Here is a 20195-nt window from a genome sequence, read left to right on the forward strand (position 1 = left end):
TATCTTTCTCAAACACTATTTTTACACCTGCATCATCCATCTTGCTTACATAAATCAGATTTCTAGCCAATGCAGGAATATGCAGAACACCCAAAAGTGTTCTAATCCTTCCACCTTGCAACTTCAGCTTGAATTTTCCACGTCCGATGATTCTAGCCTTCTTGTCATCCCCTAAGAAGACATCACCACCATCATATTTCTCATACTCGCAGAACTACTCCCTATGGGGAGTGAAGTGAAAGGATGCACTTGAGTTAATCAACTATGCCTCATGATCTACATGTGTACTTGAGGAGGAAGCCAAGTACACATCCCCACCTTCATCTAAGGTGGTTTCTGCCTCTCTATAAGGAGCATCATTAGATCCCTTTCCTTTCTCAGGAGCTTTAGATCTACAGTCCTTTTTGTACTGCCCTTCCTTTCCGCATTTCCAACATACCTTTATAAGTTTTTCTTGAGATTTAGATCTCCCACTCGAGGACTTATTTTTGTTTCTGTTCTGGGACCGTCCTCGTACAGATAAGGAATCTCCATTTTGGCTCTCCATATATTTATGTCTCATCTCCTCTGACATCAAGGATAAGACTATTTCATCAAAATTCAAGGTAGTTGTATTGCTACTTATTGCAACAACCAGACTATCCCACGAATATGGTAGAGAACACAGTAAATTGATGCACTTATCTTCATTGAAAATTATTATATCCACTGATAACAACTGGCTTACCACAATATTAAAGGAGTTTAGATGCTTTGTCACTGAGTCTCCATCCTTCATACTTAGGTTATATATATCTTTTTCCATAGGAATAATTTGTTCACCAGAGACTTAGATTGGTACAAAGTCCCTAAATTGACCCAAAAATCCTTCACTGTAGCTTCTCCTGATACATTCAACAATATTGAATCTGAGGTACACAACTGTATTATGCTCTTTTCCTTCTGATCCAACTTCGACCAATCTTCTACTAACATTTCCATTGGTTTAGTACCGAAATCTACTACGAACCACTGATATTTATCCACCAGTAGATCCTCCATCTTGATCTTCCACAACTCAAAACTATGACCATTAAATTTCTCGATCTCTATCTTTCCACTGCTCGTCATCTTCTTTCACCGCAAGAATCAATCCCACAGATCTACCACTGAACATGGTCTGCCATAGGTTGAGAAAAACCCCTCATCAGCAAAGGCATCCCTTTGAGGCTGAAACAACTCAAATGCCAAATGTAGGTTTTAACCCTGTACAAAAATTACCTTTAGATGAATTCTAAAAAATAGAAAATAAACAATGATGGGAATATAAAACAAATACATAGATATTTTCCCTTGGATCCCAAAACTAGGAATACCAAATTGATTTTTCATTATTTTCATTTCAATGTTACAATACATATATATACATGCCAAAGAATTCATAAACCCCAATCCATTAACCCTAGATTAGAACATAACCATAGTTCTCTTGATCGTATCTACAAAATCCCATGGGCAGAAAACCATCAGGCCAACATTTTTTTTCCTAGGGTATTGCCTCAGACCCCATGTAGGGGCTACCGCTCCCTTGAAACCCCTCGATAGGGGGGGCTACTCCCCCCCTTTGACTCCCTTGCGTGCAACTAGTCATGGAAATAATATAACACACACCCAACACCCTAAAGAAGTGTTCACAAGTTTCAAGCCCAATCTTAGCCAACTCTGTATCTTTGGTTGCCCTATATATTGCCACGTGCCAAAAGACAAAAGAAATAAATTGGAAGCCACGGGAAGAAAATGTATGTTTATTGGATATTGTGAGAATTCTAAAGAATTTAGAATATATATTCATGGTCAAAGGAAGGTTGAAACTAGTAAGGATGTAATGTTTGATGAAGATGATGCCCTTGGAAAAGCAAGTGACCTTCCTCCTCCTCCTCCTCCTCCTGAGAATAAGAATGATGATATGGATATTTTAGATGGTCCTTCCATGTCTGAATCTGAGAGAGACATCGTTGATGATCCCATGGAGCCTATGGACCCTTTATATCCTCCTCCATATGATCCTCTTGCCAGGAAGAGGCCACTTTCGCTTCGTGAAACATTATAGGATGACGAGAGACACATTCTCATTCAAATATCATTTAGAGAAAGAAAGCAGCCATGCAAGTAACACAGATATGTTGCAGCTATGAACACTATGATTTAAGCTCGACCTCCTACCTTTGAAGAAGTTGTGAAAGAAAAAGTTTGGAAGGATGATATGGCTGATGAATATGAATCAATTATGAAGAATGGCATATGGGATGTTGTGCTGAGAACGAAGGGGAAATTAATGGTGAATTCAAAATGTTTATTCAAGATCAAACATGGAGTCAATGGAAGAATTGAGAAATACAAGGCAAGGTTCATGGTTTGAGGATTCTGATATAAAGAGGGTGTTGATGGTGCTGGAAATCCATCAACCAAGGGGATCTCCTTGATGTGAAGTCCCAACTAGACCTCACACCATTTGGTGTAGGAGTCCCATCCGATATGTTTGCCCAATTTCCATTTAGTTAGAGATCTACCTTGGATCTAGTTGTCAGCACATGAGAGTGTTATGCTAGTATCTCCAAACAACAAGGTACGTGTGCCTGGTGAGTGCATAATGTAACTGTGCCAAGATTCTCTTACTACAAAGGGGGGAGCAAACTGAGCCTCTAAGTGAGAGGTAGTAATACCACCCAAGAAGAGATGCACATGAACCAGAAAGGTATGTCCAGCACCTAGCGGAATAGTCCATAGCGAATGCGATAGTCGGTAAAAATGAGGTGAAGGGGACAACACATACACCACCTAGTGAAGTAGTCCACATAGATGTGACAATCATTATAATAAGAAAAAAAATATGGTCTGTCAAGTATCCTGCTGAGTAGTCCACAAGGATGTGACAACAGTGATAGCCAATACACAAAGGTGGTATGTATAGTATCTCGCAGAGTAGTCCACAGGGATGAGACAATGGTGATAAGAAATACAACACATCTTCAACAATGTAAGTGCTAAAACAACCAAAGTAGTTCAACTATATTAGCATAGGTTAAGAAAACATGCATTACAAATGTTTAAAGAGTAGTCTTACAAACATATACGAAACATGTGTGAAAACATGCTGGCCTTAACATGCTTCTGAATTAAGAAAAAGTCCCAAGACACTTATGTACACCATACATCACTAGTCCCAGTAGTGGGACGTTGGAGCCACTCCTCATTCCTCAAAGAACAAACTATAGAATCTCAAGGCTATGTGGGATGAGCCAAGGTAAGAATTGTGCAGTGAAAGACACTAGTGGCAACTGCAAGGTGGGACCTTGAGGGGCACTTCTGCGCAGTTCCTTTAAGGAAGGAAAGCCAGGGCTGTAGGGGACTTGCTGGGAAGTTCTGTGCAATTTTCAATAGCAAGGCATGACAGGGCTGCAAGGGACCTGCTGAGCATGACTGCGCAATTTTGGAGAATAGTGCAAGACAGGCAGCAGAGGGACTGGTAGACATGACTGCGCAGTTTTGGAAAATAGTACAGGATAGGCAGTAGAGGGCCTACTAGACATGTCTGCGGAATTTCTTAAGGCAGTGTAGATCAAGGAAGCAGAGGGCCTACTAGACATGTTTGTGGAATTTTTTAAGGTAGTGTAGAGCAAGGAAGCAGAGGACTAGTTTGACATGTTTGCACAGTTTTGGAGATAGTGAAGGATAGGCAGTAGGAGGCCTGGTGGACATGTCTGCACAACTTTGAAGGCAGTGCAGAGAAAGGCAGCAGAGGACCAACAGGAAATGTCTGTGCATTTTTTGAGATCAGTGCAAACCCAGGTCTTTGCGTAGTATGGGGTTCTGATAGACCAGAAGGAGGCTTAATGAATGTGCTTGAGAAATGCGTTGTTTAGTTTGGACATGGAGGTAGTTTTTGTATAGTTATAGGAGGCATACAGGTTGGTCACCTCTAGGATTGTGTAATGAAACTGACTTGGAGGATAACCTCAAGCACTATGTAGTTCTAGGTACTAGAGAAAGGTGACTAAGGGTTGATACTGCGCAGTGTAGCTCAGTCAGGATCTGGTGGAAGAGGGTTGTCCGGTCAAATTATTTTTTAGGAAAATGGCTAAGTGTTGAAAGCAAGTGAACTTGTGCAGACTTGACATTGTGATCATACACTTAACTTACTTCAACGATGAGACAACATAGATCACCGATACAATAAGAAAAAACATGCCCTCGGTGAGATTATCTTAGAGCTGAAAGCGACAAGCACAAAACTTGAGATAGACCTTCGGATAACCGTGACAACACTTGCACGAGAATGCTTACAACTTTGTGTGTGATTGAAATAGATGTTTACATAACGAAGACAACCCAAACATAGAAAGAGAAACATTCAAACTCACCAAAACAAGATCGCAAGCATGACAAAGCAATCAATATGCCAAAAGATGACCACTAGTCAAACAAGCAAAAGGGTGAAAATACTTCACAAGAGCTCATGGGGTGAGCTTGAGTGTTTACAACCATCAAAGGAAAAACCAAAGAAGGCTCTGAAATTTGGATGTAAGACAAAATTTTGGAGCGTGTACAAAAATTACCTGCATACGAATTCTAAAACACAGAAAATAAACAATGCGAGAGCATAACACATAAAACACATATACACAGAGATTTTCCCCTGGATCCCAAAATCGGGACTACTAGCTTGATTTTTCATTATGTTCCTTTCAATGTTATAATACATATTAATACATGCCGAAGCATCCAATACCATGGACCAAAAACCATCGCGTCCAAAAACATGTGTGAAAATCATGCACAAAACCATAGGTGGGTCCGCTCAACCTAACATAGTTTCCAAAACCAAAATTTTCTGGGACGCTGCCCTAGACCCCATAGAGTGAGGTAACCTGCACTCCTCAAACCCCTTGTGATTCCCCCTGCTACGTACTCGTCGCAACGAAGGGGGGGCTTCGCCCCCCTTCTAACCCCCCGATTAACTACGTGGGCTAGTCGTGGAAAAAATATAACACAACCCAACAGTTGTAGCCGCTACAACACTCGGCGACACACTAGTTGAATACCAACTTCTCTGTTTTGGTTGAATTAGATCAAGGAGATAGCTCTCAAGATCTGATTCCTTATTGATCTAAATACTAACAATCAGGCACTTAGTAGTTAGTTACATAAGTGTTTGATTGAATTATATTCAATTCCTAAATTATATGCATTTAAAAACTTATTTATTTCCCGGGTTTACTTGTTATTTGAATGCGATCTAAAATGGTTGTGTTTAGTACATGGTATTAAAAATTAATCATATACTAAAAGAAATGAAAACTTTTAAGTTAATCCTTTTAATTAAATAGTTAATTAAGATAATTGTTTTTTTTTTTTGATATCTAGATGAATCAACAATGGTGGTGGTATCGTACTTACGTTACATGGGGTCGAATCCCACTGGTTACCACTATAACGGCTAGGAGGAACTACCTAGCCTGCAAGGAATGGCCCCTCAGGGTAAGACGAGACTTGAACCCGTGACCTGCACAGCGGCATGAACGACTTAGCAAAGCGTTTGCTGAACACGAGACCAAACCCCTGCGGGCTAATTAAGATAATTGTTAAAGCATATATCACCATCCAAATAAAATAACAATTTTCTACTAGATGTATTAAAAATTAGAACATTGGCATATTAAAACATGAGATGATGTTGAACTGTGTTAATAATATACATATAACAAACAAATTGGAAGAAATAATGAGGCATCAACAGGACCCAACACTGAAGATGGCACCTGAATTAATTTTCCTGTCTGGTGGACTCCCTGCCCAATCTACATCTGTGAAGCCTTGGAGATTCAATCCCTCTGTCCTCTTGTACCATAATGCATACTCGGTAGTGCCTCTGAGGTACCATAACACATGATTTTCTTCCTTCCAATATAGCTTGGTAGGCCTCACCATAACTTGACTAAGTTGTTTTACTGCATAGCACATGTCGAATATTGTATTCACAAGATACATCAAAGATCCCACAAGTTATCTGTAGATGATAGCATCAACCTCTTCACCTGAAGTGAAGTGGCATTCTCCTTCCTCCAATTTGTAGCTAGAGGTGTGTCCATAGGCTTACAATTCTCCATGTGAAATCTCTGAAGTATTTCAGAAGCATACTTCCCCTGAGATACAAGCAATTCACCATCACCTTTCCATACTTCGAGCTCAAAGAAGTAATGCATTAAGCCCATGTCTTTCATCTCAAATTCCCTTGCAAGATACTCTTTGCAAGAGGGATGAAATTCTCATCACCTATCAATATTAAATCATCAACATACAAAACAAGAATAAGAAACTTACCATCTACCACAATGTGATAGAGGTTCACATTTGCTTCAATTTTGGTGAAGCCCAATACACTAAGATAATTGTCAATCCGAGTGTACCATGCTCAAGGTGCCTGTTTGAGACCATAGAATGCTCTCTTAAGTTTGCACATATGTGATTGTTGATCATATGTCTCAAATCCTTCTCGATGCTCTATGTAAATTTCCTCCTCAACAACTCCATTGAGAAACGAAGTATTCACATTCATCTAGTGGATTTTCCATCCCATTTGCGCAACTAATGCAAGGATTGATCTAATGGAGGAATACCTTGACACATGGGAAAAATTGTCCTCAAAGTAAACTCCCTCTACCTGAGAAAATCCTTTGGCCACAAATATGGCCTTGTATTTCTCGATTCTCCCATTAACTGCATGCTCCAGTTTGTAGATCCATTTGGAACCAACCACTAATTTCCCTTCTGGTCTCAACACCACCTCCCATATAATGTTCTTCATGATGGATTCATATTCTTCCACCATGGCATCAACCCAAATAGGTTGAGAAATTACTTCATCAAATGAAGAAGGTTCTGACTCAATGCACTCTATTTCTCCCTTCTCTCGATGTTTTTGGTTGATTGGGTGTCTCCACTTGACCTCTTCTATGCTCCTCCATTTGTGGCTCCTCCACAACCTCCTGAAGCTCATCCTAAGGCTCCTCCTTTGGAGCTAGAAACTCCTGCACTGATGGGATACTCAACTCTCATTCTAGAGAGAATATCATAGCCTTCTCCTCATCGAACTTGATATATCTCCTCACAGCTATCATCCTCAGTGAAGGTAAATACGCCTGGTATTTGTGTGGAGTTTTGGCGTATCCTACAAAAAATCCCAACTGTGCTATAGGCTTAAGTTTCTTCCTTGAATCCTTGGAGACATGACAATAAACTAAAGCTCCAAAAATTATGAAATGAGACACATCAGGCTTTCTCCTGGAGAAATATTCCTCCAGTGTGATCATATCAAGTGTTCGATGAGGACTTCGAATCTGCAAGTAGATTGTGGTGTTGCATGCTTCCACCTATATATGTAATGGCATCCCCTGATCATGCAACATGGCTCTTGCTGCTCCCACTATGCTCCTGTTTTTCCTCTCATTTACCCCACTCTGTTGTGGGTCATGGGGTGCTATCAATTCTCATTGAATACCTTCTTTGGCACATAAATCCTAAAGGCATTCGAAACCAATTCACCTCCATTGTTCGTATTGAGAGCCTTCACCTTCTTCCTAGTCTCCTTCTCAACCAATGCCTTGAATTCAACAAATTTTGAGAAAAAATCATCCTTCTTTCGCATCAAGAATATCCAACATTTTCTAGAGAAATCATCAATAAAAATAACATGGTACTCATATGGAATGAGGCACTAGAATCAAGGTACCAAACACTCCCCATAATAGTGTTGGCCATGCATGCTATTAGGGTGAAGTCTAGTTCGAATTGGGAAGTCATTGCTTCACCTCCTTCTCCTCTGAAGGCTTCTTGTTAGACTTCGTGTGTATACATTTTGTTGCATAGTGCTCATATTCATGGTAATGGAAACATTTTATCTTGCTCAAGTATTTCTTCTTGTCATCGTTTTGGCTAGATTCAAGTTTTCTTTGGGTCTTCTTTCCTTTTCCCTTCTTCCCCTTTCCAACCAAGGAAAAATATTCTTCATCCTCAGCTCTAGATGATGTTCCATCTCTAGTATTTCTACTGAACTCTTCTTGAACCAAATTGAACCACAACCTTTCCCAATTTGGTAAATTTTCCCTTCCATTCATAGAGACCTAGTAGTTGTGCCATGATTTTGGAAGGCCTAGAAGAGTTAGGCTCACCAGGTCATCTTTTGAAACATTCACCCCAACCCCTCCAAGCTCATCTCAAACTTATGTAAATATGGAGAGATATTGTGGAATAATATCATTTTTCTACATCTTGATGTTTCAAAGTTTGTCTTTTAGGGCCAATTTTCTATGGTCACTGCTATTTTTGAATAGCTTGGTCAGTGTCTTCCACATAGCAAATGGTGTCTCTTTTCCATGGAGATTTGAGACCACATGGTCGCTGGGTAGGGGTCCCCTAGGTCCAAGTTTTGTCTAAGTTATGTAAAGTCTTCACATTTTGAGGAGCGGAGCACGATTAACTTAGAGTTCTAAGAGTTAAAGGGGATTTAGGGCGGGTCAAAACCCCTTATTTTGTAAAGGGATGGGATTATTTAGAATATTTTGAGCTTTTCCCATGGTTTGTAGACCATGGTATTGTAAGAGTAAATAATATATAAAGGGATGTCTAAGCAAGTCTAAGGCAGAAGTGATGAATGCAATATCATGACTCTATTTTGATATCTTTCTATATTCAGGTGAAGGGGAAGGCTCCTGCAGTTGTGGGTGCGGAGACATTGGTAAGTCTGCAATTGTGTGTGCAGGCCCTTGTAGCTATGTGTGTAGGGTCGAAAAGACTATATCTATGAATACTTGAGCTAGTAAAGAATAATTTAAGATAGATCTGTGTATTTTCTTATGTTTGTGTAGCTTTTGTATTTCTGCATCATTAGAGAAATATTTTGTATATTTCTTCTGTAATTGCATCGTGAAGGTTCAAATACTATTTTATATGATGAATAATGCATGTTATATAGTTACAAGAATCTCGCAAGACTATTAAGTAAGAAAATTCTCTACAACTATAACAATAAGGTTAATGGTTCGTGAAGGTTGGATTAAGCCCTAAACTGAAAGAAACCTTGCAACCACACTACATAGTCCCTCTGGATGCAAAACCCTGGTTATAGCATCCCCCAATATTGCCTCGGGTGGGATTGTGGTCTGTGCTATGCATATTGTTTCCGAAAGGGCCGGTAGTATAGGGTTTTGTTGGTTAGCGCATCTAACTCTGACCTTGGGTCTAAGCCCCTGAAGCCAGCAAATGGTTCCATTACCGGGACAATTAAAGAGCACGCAATAGACACATAGGACAATCAGTCTAGAAACAATAGGGCTGACAACAAAGAAGCTCGTAGAATAAGTTCAACAGGCCACAACACAATGCATAGAGACACTTCATTCATTGAAGTTTGCATATAGCGGCCTCAAAGAAAAGATCGAGGACATACTAGCTAAGTGACTCGAGGATGAGTCACATCTTTGTGTTGGGGGCCTGTTGGGTAGGAGTCCGCTAGGTCCAAGTTTTTTCTAAGTTATGTAAAGTCTTCACATTTTGAAGAGTGAAGCATGATTAAAACAGAGTTATAAAATTCAAAGGGGCTTTAGGGCGGGTTAAAGCCCCTTATTTTGTAAAGGGATGGGTTTGTTTAGAATATTTTTAGCTCCACCCATGGTTTTTGGACCATGGTATTGTAAGGGTAAAGGATATATAAAGGGATGTCTAAGAAATTCTAAGGCAAAAATTATGAATGTAATATCGTGAATCTGTTTTGATATCTTTCTGTATTTAGGCAAAGGGAAAGGCTCCTACAAATGTGTGTGCAGATACCTTGGTAAGTCTGCAGCTGTGTGCGTAGGGTCAGAAAGACTGTATCTATGAAGACTTGAGCTAATAAATAAGAATTTAAAACATATCTATGTATGACACAGGAGGTTGAAAAAATAAGGTGGTAGTCTAAAAATAGACTAATGGTTAATTTTATAACCAATCATGTACGTTTGATCAGATTTTGTACATGACATTTTTTCCTTGAGGGTCCCACTTTTCTCATTAAACACTGTTGGACCCAGTTTAACTTTACCTTTTAACAAGTGCTCCACTCTGCACCGTTGATCTTCTCTCTCCAGATCTAACGGTTATCACCTTACCTGATCACCAACTGGGCCGTCGATTTTCCCCCATCGATCTACTCTGTACGATCCAACGATCATTGCACAATCTTGTGGGGACTCTAGCACGATCGTTATCACTTCGGAGGCACGCGAGAAAAGTTGTTTTCTCTCTCCTCCGTCTGCTACGTGTCAAGCACTAAGGCTAATTACGCGGACTTGGAATATTACCACTTACCACCTTTTGAGCACACGATATACCGCTTCCCGCTCATCAAATACAACCCACGTGCTTTAAATCAAAACTTTAATAAAGCGCTTAAGGAAGGTTTAACACTTAATCCCAATATTAACCTTTAACGCTAAATGACTGCGATTAACGATAAAACACATAAACGCCAAGATTTATAATTAAAACGTTAAAACAGAGGAAATACCCGTTTAGGGTCCAGAACACCGATATACAGACACAAATGAACTTTTGCACTAGAATTAACACACAACTGCACACTTAATCAATTTATTCAATAAAATAGGAATTACCGGGTCTTAGCCCTCTCAGCTCAATTACATCAGTTTTATTTGACTTCTGTCACAACTTCAAACCCTATCTATCACTCAAACTCTCGCTTACTCACTCAAATCCCTATCATCTCAGCTAATCCTTCTCCATTGCATTCTTTTCTCTTTTATGAGTCAAACCCTATTCTAATTGCATTAACAACTTGATCTCTATTTTAATCAATCTAACAATTAAATCTCCATTCTTAAGCTCTGTTACACACCTATGCTAACAAATTATCCCTTAGTCTAAAAATAATATAATTTTCTAATAAAGAAGTAAAGATCATTTTCGAGAGATCCAACCCTCTCTACTAAAACTAACTTTTGACCACTTAGGTCAATGAAATTCAACTCATTTAGCCACAACATGTGAACAAACAATCACATTGTTGGCTAAGTCCGGATGCTCCTGCATCAGTGTATTTTATTATGTTCGCATAACTTTTGTATTTCTACATGATTAGAGATAGATTTTGTATATATATTTTGCAATTGCATCGCGGAGGTTGAAATATTGTTTTATATGATGAATAATGCATGTTAGACTAGTTACGGGCAACTCGCAACACTGTTAAGTAGGAACATGCTCTACAACTGTAACAATAAGGTTAATGGTTCACGAAGGTCATTATAAGCAAACTCTGCTTGAGCAAGTGCTAAATCCCACTGCTTAGGATTTTGGTACACTAAAATTCTCAATATGTTCCCCAAGCTTCTATTTACCACTTTGGCCTGTCCATCTGTTTGAGGATGGTATGCTGAATTGAAACTAAGGTTAGCACCTAGTTTCTTCCAAAGAGTTCTCTAGAAATGCCCAACAAACTTTGTATCCCTATCAGACACAATACTTATAGGTAATCCATGTAACCTTACAACTTCTGAAAAAAGAGATTAGCAATATGTGTTGCATCATTAATCTTCTTGCATACAATGAAATGTACCATCTTGGAAAATCTATCTACCACAACATAAATTGAATCATTCCCCTGTTGAGTTCTAGGTAACCCCAAAACAAAATCCATACTAACTGCATCCCATGGTTGGTCTGGAATTGGCAATGGCTGGTATAATCCTGTATTTTGGCTTCTCCCTTTAGCATGCTGACATATCCTGCACCTCTCAACAAATCTCTTAACATCAGTTTGCATCTTTGGCCAATAGTAAAAAGAATTTACCTGAGCAAAGGTTTTGTCTTGTCCAAAGTGACCAGATAGTCCTCCACTGTGTTTCTCCTTAATTATGTTTTCCCTCATAGAACATTTGGGAATACACAATTTGTTACCTTTAAATAGTAAACCTCCTTGGATAAGATAATCTAACCACTGACTCCTGTTATGAACTATTGGATTTTGTACAACTGCATAAATATCTTTGAAATCTACATCATCTTTATACATATCAACCATTTCTTCAAATCCTACAATACCAACTCTTAATTCTTGCACAATGAAATTTACCCTGCTCAAAGCATCAACAACCTTGTTTAACTTACCACTGGCATGTTTGATCACAAAAGTAAATCTCTGTAGAAAATATACCCACTTGGCATGTTTTTGGTTCTATTTTGGCTGGTTGTTTATGAACTATAATGCATGATTGTCAGAATACAACATAAAATCCTTTGGTAGCAAGTAATGTCTCCATTTTTTTAAAGCTTGCACAATAACATAAAATTCTTTATCATAAGAAGAATACTTCTTCTTAGCTTCATTTAGTTTCTCACTAAAGTATGCTATTGGTCTCTATTCTTGACTCAAAACTGCTCTAATTGTAACTCCACTAGCATTTGTTTCAACTTGAAATACTTTTCAAAACTAGGTAAAGATAAAACTGGTTTATCTGTGATTTTCTTCTTCAACAACTTAAAATTTCTGTTTGCTGCTTCTGTCCACTTAAATGGCTGATTAGTCTCCTTGATTGTTTCAAGAATTGGTGCACAAATATGACTAAAATCTCTGATAAATTTCCTTTACAAACCTGCAAGACCATGAAAGCTTCTTACCTCAAATATGTTCCTTGGAATAGGCTAGTTCCAAATCACTTGGACTTTCTCTGGATCCATTTTCGAACCTTATTTAGAAACTACAAATCCAAATTAAATTAATTCTTCTTTCATGAAACTACATTTATTCAGATTTATCAGTAGTTTCTCTTTTTGCAGAGTTCTTAAAACCAACTTAATATGCTCCAGATGTTCTTCTTTGCTTCTACTAAAAACTAGAATATCATCAAGATAAAAAATAACAAACTTTCCTGCATATTCCTTCAAGACTTCATTCATCAATCTCATGAATTTGCTAGGTGCATTGATGAGTCCAAAAGGCATCACTAACCACTCATACAAACCACTGTTTGTTTTAAATGCAGTCTTCCATTCATCTCCTTCTCTAATTCTTATTTGATGATATCCACTCTTCAGATCTATTTTAGTAAAATACTTCAACCCACTCAAACAATCCATCAAATCATCCATGTGTGGTATAGGAAATCTATACCTGATAGTGATCTTGTTTATGGCTCTGGAATCAGTACACATATGCCATTTACCTCCTTTCTTTGGATTGAGTATTGTTGGTACATCACATGGACTAAGACTTTCTTTGATTATTCCCTTATCCATCAGTTCTTGCACTTGTCTTCCAACTTCTACATTCTCTTGAGGAGTTAATCTACATGCTGATTTGTTTGGCAAACTTGCTCCTGGTATTAGGTCAATATGATGACTAATACTCCTGATTGGTGGCAATGCATTTGGCAACTCATCCACAATAATATCAGTGAAATCATTCAACAGAGTTTTGATTTCTTCAGGTAAATCATCTAAGTTTGTAGTAAAAATTACCTTAGGTCTACCTATGACAGCAAAATGCATTTCTTCACCTTTTCTAACCTCTTGCAATAGCTCCTTTCCACTCATCATCATAACACTGTTTTCAGTTGTTCCTTTGTCAGCTTCATCCTTCAATAGTAGCAGTGTATGTTTATTTCCATCCTTCTCCAAAGTATAAGTATTTCTCCTCCCATCATGAATAGATTTCCTATCAAACTACCAAGGTCTTCCCAGCAATACATGGCATACATCCATTGGCATTACATCACACAATATCACATATTTATAAGTACCAATATGTATCTCCACCTTGCATTGTTCTGCCACAATAATCTGATGTCCTTTTTGCAACCATGAAACTTTGTAAGGAGTAGGGTGTACTGTCTTCACTAATCCTAGCTTTTCCACCATTTTTGCAGAAACAAGGTTATCAGTGGTTCCACTGTCAATTATCACTTTATAACATTTGCCTTTGGATTTGCATGTAGTTCCGAATAAACTCTTTCTCTGAGCTAGTTCTCCAGTCTCTTTCTCTGCCTTACGCAATACCCTTTTCAACAACAGGGATTCTCCTACTTCAGGGGATTCTACCTTGTCTGCAATTTGAGGTTTTTCTTCCTTTGCCTCAGCCACATTCACATTCCTCTGACTTGTTGCTTTATTATGAGGACAATCCCATGATCCATGTCCCAATTCTCCACATGTATAACATCGAATATCTATTCCTTGACCTCTACCTCTGGGTGAAAATACCCCTCTATTAAAGTCTCCTCTCTGTGGTGGTCTACTACTTGAACTTCCTGCTTCACTTTGATGTTGTTGAAACCTTGGTCTGGTAGTTCCTCTACCTCTTACTGAACTTTTCCCTCTATTCCTATGATTTTGTTTCCTCAAGATCTTCTCTTCTGCCTTCAAACCTGCTTGATAGGCATCTTCAATTGTCTTCAGACTCAACAATCTAATCTCATCCTATATGTCATATCTCAAGCCATTGATGTAGCTAGCTACCTTCTCCATGTCATCCTCTGCATGTCCTGCTCTAATACTTAGCTTATAAAACTCTTCTATATATTCTTTGACAAACATTCCTTTTTGCCGTAAATTTTGTAACTGTTTGAAAATATTTAACAGATAATCTTTTGGCATAAATTTAGCTTTCATTTTACTCGCCATTTTATCCCATTGCTTGATCTTGGACTTTCCTTTTCTTGCTCTGGATGTTTGTAGTTCATCCCACCAAATAGCTACATGACCCTTCAATCTAGTAACTGCAAATTTTACCTTCTTTTTATCATCAACCTCCTCATAGTCAAAATATTTGTTCAATGAAATGATCCAATCCATCAACTCTTCTGCATTGAGACTCCCTTCATACACATGCATTTCCACCTTCAGTTTCCCACCTACTTTAGCCAACATCTTGATAACTTTGGTAGTTTCATTTTCCTCCTCTTCTTCTTCCTCAAAAGATTCTTCTGCGGCACTGCCAACTCCTTCATTAGGTGCTCTCCTCTGAGCAGTCTCCATTGTGTCCATCCTTGTACGTAGACTCTAGATCTCCTCCAACAAAACTACATTTGCTTCAGGTATTCCTCAACCTATGCTAGCTCCTATACTTGGTGGCATGTTTGTTGTAGCCAAACTCAATCTCTATGCTCTGATACCAAAATGATGCAGGAAGTTGACGAAATAAGGTGGTATTATAAAAATAGACTAATGGTTAAGTTCATAACCAATAAGGTACGTTTGATCAGATTTTGTATGTTACCTTTTTTCCTTGAGGTTCCCTCTTTTCTCACTAAACTCCGTCGGATCCACTTTAACTTTACCTTTTAACAAGCGCTTCACTCTGCACCGTTGATCTTCTCTCTCCAGATCTAATGGATATCTCTTTCCCCGATCACCAATTGGGTCTTTGATTGTCCCATGTTGATCTAATTCGTTCGATCCAACGGTTATCGCACGATCTCACGAGGACTCTAGCATGGTTGTTATCACTTCGGAGGCACGCGAGAAAAGTTGTTTTCTCTCTCCTCCATTTGCTACGTATTGAGCGCTGAGGCTAATCGCACGAACTTGGAATATTACCACTTACCACCTTCTGAGAATGCGATATACCGCTTCCCGCTCATCAAATCCAACCCACGTGATTTAAATAAAAACTTTAATAAAGCGCTTAAGCAAGGTTTAGCACTTAATCCCAATATTAACCTTTAACGTTAAATGACAGTGATTAACGATAAAACACATAAACACCAAGATTTATAATTAAAACATTAAAACAGAAGAAATACCCATTTAGGGTCCAGAACACCGATACACAGATACAAATGAACTTTTACACCAGAATTAACACAAAACTGCACATGTAATCAATTTATTCAATAAAATAGGAATTACAGGGTCTTGTCCCTCTCGGCTCAATTACAATAGTTTTATTTGACCTCTGTCATAACTTCAAACCCTATCTATCACTCTCGCTTACTCATTGAAATCTCTATCATCTCAGCTAATCCTTCTCCATTACATTCTTTTCTCTTTTATGAGTCAAATCCTATTCTAACTGCATTACCAACTCGATCTCTATTTTAATCAATATAACAATTAAATCTCTATTCTTAAGCTCTATTACACACCTATGCTAACAACTTATCCCTTAGTCTAAAAATAATATAATTTTCTAATAACGAAGTAAAGATCATTTTCGAGAGATCCAACCCTCTCTACTAAAATTGACTTTTGACCACTCAGGTCAATGAAATTCAACTCATTTAGCCACAACATGTGAACAAAAAATCACATTGCTGGCTAAGTCCGGATGCTCCTGCATCAATGTATTTTCTTATGTTCACGTAGCTTTTGTATTTCTGCATGATTACAGATAGATTTTGTATATTTATTCTGCAATTGCATCAAAAAGGTTCAAATATTGTTTTATATGATGAATATTGCATGTTAGACTAGTTACAAGCAACTCACAACACTGTTAAGTAGGAAAATTCTCTACAACTGTAACAATAAGGCTAATGGTTCGTGAAGGTCGGATTAATCCCTAAACTGAAAGAAACCTTACAACCACACAACATAGTCCCTCTGGATGCAGAAACCTAGTTCTAACATCCCTCAATATTGCCTTAGGTGAGACTGCGGTCTGTGCTACGCAAATTGTTGTTGAAAGGGACGGTAGTATAGGGTTTTATTAGTTAGCGTAGCTAAATCTAAACATGGTTATGAGCCCCTGAAGCCAACAATGGTCTCCCACACCTTCCAAAATAATTCTCTTGGCCTTTGCAACATCATTCTTCCATTGGGTTAACTATTGTGCATCTGAATGTGGAGGTTTTGCAAAATATTTTTAACATATTCTAACACACCATTATCATCAAGAACTACTTCCATTTGAACCTTCCAGGTTATGAAATTCGAGCTACCCTCCAGGGCATACTCCAATATTAGTCTTTTGAAAGACATTCTCTCTAATCTAAAGAAAAACCGATGCATTAAAACTGCAAATTTGAAATTCCTGAGGACAAGTTTGAAATACTGGTTCTAATGCGATTTCAAGGTTTCAATAACATGTAGGAATTTAATAGAAATTACAACTGTCAAATATTTCAAACTGAAGACAAGAGACACAATTATACTCTACTAACCTTCAGAATAGAAATCACAATTTAGAACAACATGCATAGACATGCAACAAGCAAAACCACAAGTACAAAGTGATTTCTAGGGGAACCCAAATGAGAAAAATCCCTCAAGCCTCTATGCATTAATAAGTTGAATAGAGAAACTATTACAATTGCATGCTCCATCTCTGAGCACAACCTAAAAAAGAATAATTGTCCTCTTTGCTGAATGAGAGCTTATATCCAACACTTAGTTAGTTTTATGCTCCTTCAACCTCCTATTTCCTTGCACAAATTTGAGCAAATTCACGCTCTTAAAAAATAGGAAAGGTTCCTATTTCCTTGCACAATTACCAAGGATTGATCAACTTCATGTATGCAAAATTTTGTACACTCCATTAGTATACAAATAATTTTACATTAGCATTAATTCCTCCACTTCAGCTAACAAATTCGATTCCATGCATGCATGAGCTATTTTGGGATGATTTATTGTTAACTAATAGATTCCACTACACAATTGACCTTGAACTAACTCTATTAATTAGCAGAGGTTAGTTAACTGTGTACAACTGGAAATAACTAAACTAGATTGCTAAAATTTAGCTATCAACACATGCATGACTGAAATTGAAACCCACTAACTCGAATTTACTAATATAACTAAGTGAAAAGAACCATGTCACATTAGTCAACTACCTCCAAGTTATCCCACTGATGTGGAAATTCAATTTACTTAATTTGACTAAGGATAAAGTCAAATTTGAGCATTCTCTATTAATGATTAACTTACTACATGAATTAAGGGTATATTTAAAATTTATGTTGTATTAATAATGATAGTGATAGCATTGGTTCCATGTCTCCTTGACCACTACAGGACTTTCAAGGTTCCTGTAATGTCGCATAACATGCCTTGGGTGAGACTTCACCTATTCATAGGTGATGCTCAATGGGCTTGTGTCTGAGGGGTATTATTAGTTGTTTCACTCTAAATCTGAATCTTCCCTTTGCACACTAAAAAATGGTTCCATTTCCAGGACTGATATATGTGATTAAAGAGGATGTGGAGGCCAACTAAAGAAGAGGTAAAATAGTGTACATAGATGAAGGAATATGAATTTGCGACAAAACAAACCAAAAATCGACAAATCGATCTTGAGAAGTGCCTATAAATGTATGTCTGTATAGACTTGCATGCCATTTTTTTGGTGATTTTTATGTGATTCTAACCGAATGGTTTCCAAGAATCTCTGTGAATGTCAGAAACTGGTGCAATGTGGTACCATATAATTGGAATGCATAATTTATCTAAAGAGAAAGTTTGGTAAATAATAAATTCTCATGTACATTCGATTTATGGTTGAACATAGTATTAGAGGGGTATATTGTCGATTTTATGATAGAGGCTACTTAGTCATATAGTGAATCCAAGAGGAATGTTTTCAAGGAACTATGAGGGAGATTTTTGAAATCATTGTTTACTTGGATAAAGATACTGTTGTGTGACAAATGAGTGAAGTCAATGAAATTTGATACCATGAGGGACTAAATCTTTTTGCACACAATGGAGATATTAGGGGATGACTAGTAGATGGCCTGAGGAAGTAAAGGCGAGGGATACAAGAGAGTGAATGAGGTGGACTATGGATGCTAAGACATAAGAGGGATAAAAGTGAAAAATACACAAGAAGGGTTAGAGCATGAACATCGACAAAAGAAATGAAATCGACATAAGAAGTTAGTGGAATGAGATTTTGATGCAGTAGTGAAGTGAGAAATAGGTTTGAGTCGGAACCTGTGGTAGATAGGAGTTAAATAGGAAGGCCCAAATAAGGAATGAAAAGGAATCATAGTGTTAGGTATGTGTTATATTCCTTGCATGACTAGCACCAAGTGTTGGTACATTGTGCCAAGCATAGTGGGGCAGTAGACACCCTACATGGGGTTCAAGGCAAAGCCCAATTTTTTTTTTTTTATGTGGACCCAAGGATGTTTGTGTGGACCTAAGGATGGGGTTGAACCCAAGGATGGTGTGTTGGAATCATGATTTCCATTACACCAAAACCCACATGTGTTAATAAATGGATGCATTGCCAGAGTTAACGGATCCATGAGAGGTGGTTAAGAACATGTTGTGAAACACATAGGGAAAATTTCTTTATCCAATATCCAACAATATCCCCCCTAGCGCGATTTGGGTGTGATTCGAACTCGAAACCTTTGGCTCTAATACTCCTTGTTGGAAATAATGTTAATACTGAGAGTAGGGGTGAATCAGTACTAAGGCTAATCTAAAATTTTATGCAAATTTTCCTTTACTCATTTGAACTTGGCATCCATTAAATGAGAACAACCATTAACCAACCATAACAAAAACCATAAGAATAAACACAAGAATACACATCATGAGCAACACAGATATGACACATAGGTTTAACATGGAAACCCTTTCGGGAGAAAAACCACCAAAGCTTGTTTTTGTTATTGATGTAAAAATAAGAGCACCTACTCTATTACGTCAATATGTTTGTGATCCACCACTCACAGGAAGCACAAAATCCCTTTGGTTGTTTTCTAGCACCAACTCCCTCCTTTTGAAGACACCTGATCAGCCTACCAAAAGAACCATCTGAAGCACTGACTTCATGGATTTGTTACAAACACCAACTTACCGGAGGAACCAAGCCCCAAGCTTTCTCAAACACCCACTAGAGATGGAAGCCCCAACTTTCTATATGCAGGATCTGACCCACACTCAGAAGAAAACTTACTGCTCATTGTAATTGGCAGCCTCTCTTCCTGTTTTCAACTATGTTCTCCTCAACATCCTTTTGGACCACACAACACTTTTTCATTGACGCGCTCTATAACAACTCGTTTTTTCTGCTAAAAAACATTCACTAAAACATATCCCATGCAAAACTCTACTATTCTTGGCCCTCTTCTCTCAACAATATACATTCAACACTCAACCTTCTTCTTCTTCTCTGGCACTTTCAACCTGTTTCCTCTGTATAGGCACTC

Source organism: Pinus tabuliformis, chromosome Q, assembly GCF_031772625.1.
Source record: "Pinus tabuliformis cultivar Carrire ecotype Pingquan chromosome Q, CPIR1, whole genome shotgun sequence".
Lineage (NCBI taxonomy): Eukaryota > Viridiplantae > Streptophyta > Pinopsida > Pinales > Pinaceae > Pinus > Pinus tabuliformis.